Below are 5239 nucleotides of genomic sequence, written 5' to 3' on the forward strand. Positions count from 1 at the left end.
ATTGTAATTACTCCTACATTACCTTCTCAATAAATATGTCGCACCTTAACTTCCAAGGAGGTATGAAAATTTTGTATCTTTTCCCAATAATCTTCAAGGCACCATATACCGCATCTCCCTTTCTCTATCCAATGGACCACTAACAAAGAGTCTAGTTCAATTTCCACTCTTCTAAGTTCCAAATCCTTACAATATTGAAGACCAAAGTAAAGTGAAGCGAGCTCTGCTTCATTATTAGAGCCATGCCCCAATTCTTTCACAAAAGCCCAAATAAGATCTCCCTTCTCATATCTAATTAAGCCACGTGCACCCATACGACCCAGATTTTCCAAAGAACTCCCATCCACATTTAATTTAAACCAACCTGGGGTTGGTTTCATCCATTTCACAAGAGAATACCTTGGTCTCTTCACAGGTTTAACAGGAATAGAGAAGAAATTCAACACTTGTTCATCTCCATCATTCATCATTTTGCTAGCATGCAAGCAAATTCCCACCCATGCAATAGCAGCCTTAATCGAGCCCCATAAGGAGCCCCCAGAGCTATGTTTACCTTCCATACATGCTTTACATCTCCAAACCCAAAGAGACCAAGTCACAATTATAGGAAGAAGAGCAAACAATGTACCTTTTTGAGTCAAATGAGCAGCTCGCCCAAACCATAATTCCAGAGATGCTCTCCATGATCTCCTCAGGTCATACGACATCCCCAGCTGTAGTGATACACACCTCCAAATATCTACACCAATCATCCCATTGGCAAGGACATGATCTTGATCTTCCATGCACCCTTGAGTACAACATTCACATCTTGAAGCCAAAGGAATGCCCAGAGAACTGATTTGACTATCAACAGTAAGGCTAAAATTAAAAGCCTGCCAAATGGTGACTGAATATTTTTTTGGGAGCGCTGAATGCCAAATCCAAGAAGCCCATTCAGATTTTGGTGCACAAACACAAATACAATCCCAAGCCGACTTAGATGAAAATTCCTCATTCAGATTTGGCTTCCAAATCAACAAGTCTGCACCATCTTTTTGTTCACCTAGGTACTTCAGAATTTCCTCCATTTTGGCTTCCCCTACCAAGCTATGTAGCAAGTCCACATCCCAACCATTCTGAAGCCTACAATCCCTTACTTTAAGAAGAGGACGAGCAGATATCTCACAATAAGATCTAGGAGAATTCCCAATTTCAGCCAAGGAGCTCACCAGAAAGAGACATGTCCATCCTGAACCCACCACCAAGAATTGCCTAAAATCTTCAGAACCATTCCCACAGTATGTTTCCAAAATAAAGATCCCTTTCGTTTATCTACCAAAGATACATGCTGAGTTTAACACAGTTATGCTTGAAAAAATTAGCCCATAAAGAATTACCTGTCAGTAAGTTCCAAGCAAGCTTCATAAATAAGGAATCTTGAACTTCCTCTAATTTTCGAAGACCAAACCCCCTTCCTTAATCAGTGCGCAAAATTTGTGCCAAACAACCCATTTACGCTTTTGCTTTCCATTCCAGGATCCCAAAAAAAAATTGCTCATCAGGTGACTTATGGCTGCCATAACAGCCTTAGGAGCATGCAATACAGAGAACAAGTGAATTGGTATACTAGCAAGAACATGCCTCAATAAAAGAAGAAGAGCACCAGAAGATTAAAATCGATTCTACCATCCGTCCAATTTCCATCAAATGCAATTCAATAAATCATCAAAATGCGAGATTTTCAACCGGCCTACCATAAGAGGCACCCCCAAGTATCTAACAAAAAAAAACCTTCAAAGAAAGAAGTCAAAAGTAGAGAGTTCCTTCTGTGAGCAGCAGAAGCATGTGTAGAGAAGAAGATGGAGGACTTTTCCTTGCTCACCACCTAACCAGACCACTCTTCATATAACGCAAAAGCATCTCGGATTGCTTGAAGCGAAGATCTTCCTCCTTTAGCAAACAACACAATATCATCAGCATATATTGTCCCACAATATCATCAGAAAGGAACAATATTACCACTAGCAAATTTCTGCTTTAACAATCTAGAGAGCACCTCTTTGACGAGAATAAACAAGTATGGCGAAAGAGGATCACCTTGACACAAGCCACGTCCACTAGCAAAAAAACCTTTTGTCGAGCCATTCAAAACCATAGAAAACCATGGAGTGGAGATACAATTTCTAATCAAATCACAGAGCTGCATAGAAAGCCCAAACGAAGCCATAACATGAATTAAAAAATCCAAGTCAATGTTGTCATAAGCCTTTGCCATATAAACTTTGATGATGATGTTACCACCCTTGACCTTCTTGTTCAGCATGTGTAACATTTCTTGGGCCAAAGAAATATTTTCAAAGATACTTTGCCCAGGAAGAAAAGCACCATGTTCCAGAGAAATAAGTTTGTTTAAGATGTATGCATGAATGTATGTAAGAAAAGATGTATGCATGAACAGACTCTTTAAGAAATGAAGCTAGTGAGGCATGGGAATAGTTTTACGAGAAGAAAACATTTTTAAAGAAAAACCCCACCTTGCAACATTTTAAAACAAATCGCATGTATATGCATGATAAGTATGGAGTGATGAATTTATGACTGAAAACCTATATTATTATATTTTAACTGTATAAAGTAATGCTTATGAGTCATCGACTCATTTTAGTTTTATGTGTGCCCTCCCAGGGACAAGATGAGCATGACGTGTCAAGACGAGCACATCCCAAGGAGAAGAGCACGAAAGCCTAGGCATGATATTTTGTACAAGAGACTTTTAATTATGAAATTTAATATTTTTCACTGTAACCTTTTTAATTAAGAAATAACTTTTATTTATAAACATGGAGTATTTTGTATTCTGGCACGAAAGGAAAGAAAATTCCAAAAGGAACCGTAATTCCCGTCTATTTTATTAAAATCATTTTCTAAATGACCCACCCCAAGGATGGGTGTTATAAGTATGGAGCTGGTTTATACAAGCGGGCGTTCATCGAACTATAAGTTGGTCTTAGGTGATAAAAGAGTAAGGTAAATGTGCATTTGGTGAGACACGTGTACTGGACGGATTTACCATATATAATGGGTAATCTGTCCTAAGATTGGTTACATGATGTTTAAGCCTCAGAGTTGGCTTAAAGTCATGTGGCATAAATGGTTGGGAATGAGGATTGAGTATGGGCTAGGAAGCATGAAGGTAGTATTGGTATGTTGTCTAAGATCGGGATGCGTGACTTAGTTGGTCTGAGTCATGCATCAGAATAGGGTTAATAGAAGAGTACGATGAAGATTTTAACATCTTAACCCCAAGGTGAAACACGAAGGTAGTGACGGCAAATGGACTCCAAAGGTTTTAGCATTGTACATAGCACGTATGTGATGACCCGCTTTTGAGTGTATTTTCGCTGAAATGGTTGTTTTCATTTTAATTAATATATTAGTTTACTTATTTTAATTTATTTGCATTTTAAAATTTAGTTTTTTAATTTATTTGATGTGGTGTTTTATTTCTTTTAGATGTTTTGTGGTTTTTAATCCCTTTTCGGCGGTTTGTTTTGTTTTTCCGGAGTGAGGATTGGACCTCATCTCTTCCCTACATCTCTTTTCCTTTTTCTCTTCTTTTTCCTTTTTCTTTTTCTTTTTCCTTCTTTCTTTTTTTCTTTCTTTTCTTTTTCTTTCTTTTCTTTTTTTTTCTTTTTCCTCTTCTGGCTCGAGCACCCCCCCGATCTCTCTCTCTCTCTTCTCTCTCCTCACCCACGGCCGGAATCTTCTTCAGCCCAGACCGCCGCCGTCCGGCCACCGTTTGGCTCACCACCGGTCTCGTTCGAACCCCCTCCCTCCGGCGCACCTTCCCACCAAATATCTCCCCCTGCCGGCCGGCCGTTTGGCCGGAAATCCTCCTCAAAGCCCCACGGTTTTTCGTCCGATCCGCCGCCGTCGCTCCACCTCCGGCCACCATTTCTTCACCACTTCATCACCGGTCCCTTTCTTTCCTAACCCACCCATTTTCGGCCTCCAACGACCACCGGAACAGCTCCTACGAGCTTGATCTCCGATTTGCATCTTCCGGCCTATTTCGGGCGATTCCGCCGCCACCCACGGCCAACCACCACTTCCAATAGCTTCACAATCATCCCTAGACCATTCCCTATCAATTTCGTGTCCTAGTTTGTCCCCGTTCAAAAGTGGGTTTTTCACAACCCACGGCCACAGTGAATTTTCACTGTGACGTTGCTTTTCCGGCGCCGTTTGCAACGCCGCGTGTTTTCTAAAATTGCCATATAGCGCTATAAGTATTTTCCAAACCCTATTTTCAGATTTAAATATATATTGCTCATTCAATTATTTTAATCTGCTGGTTGGTTGATTCCGGACTGAGTCCGAGGAGTTCGGGGGTCGGATGGATGGAGGACGGAGTTGCTTGTTTTATTGTTTTATGTTGTTGGATTAATTTATTATGCATTGTTATGGCATTACATGGTGCATGCACGTGTGTTTTTGTATATGTGTGAAAAGCCTATGTATTGGCGTAAGTGGTCTTACGGGTGCGTGTGTATCACGACCCCAAGCCGGGATGGGGTATTATCCCGGTGGAGCTCCTCTGGTCACTCGGGAGCGGAATAAACTGAGTGATGTTCCCTGAGTTGTCGCTAGACTACGGGAGCGGGGGCTAGGGGTTGCTTGGCTACGAACGCGCCGGGCGCGGAACCGGGCATCGCTCTACGCACCGACTCCGTGGCCCTTCGCTGGTGAGGGCTAGAGGATGCTTGGCTACGAACGTGCGGGGCACGGAACTGGGCATCGCTCGTTAGGTGTCACATGCGTGGTGGTACTCTGCGGTGTGGCACTGGAGCCAGGGTGTGCGGATGACCCCTAGGGGAGGTCATGGTGCATACGGATAAAATGTGACTTTGGCGTGTTTTCCGGAAAAGATGTGTTTTTGGGCCAAATGGGTTTTTGGCGTGTGTGGAAAACTGTGTCTTTGGGTTTTGTGCATTGGGCATGGTTCATGCATATTGTTTGAGCTCTATATGTGTTATTATCTGGTAGTGTTTGGGTTTTACTTACCTGCGGTACCATTTTTGGTTCCGTAGCTTTTGGTGCAGAGTTAGAGGACGAAGAGGAGGAGGCTGAGCCCGAGGATGCGGCTCCGCCGGGTTGCTGATGCTATGTGTTATATTTGTTTAAAGCTGTATTTGTGTTTTTGTAATATTTTATCTATGTACGTTTTAAACAGCTTGTATTACGTTAAGAAAATTCT

Source organism: Carya illinoinensis, chromosome 4, assembly GCF_018687715.1.
Source record: "Carya illinoinensis cultivar Pawnee chromosome 4, C.illinoinensisPawnee_v1, whole genome shotgun sequence".
In the NCBI taxonomy this organism is placed as follows: Eukaryota; Viridiplantae; Streptophyta; class Magnoliopsida; order Fagales; family Juglandaceae; genus Carya; species Carya illinoinensis.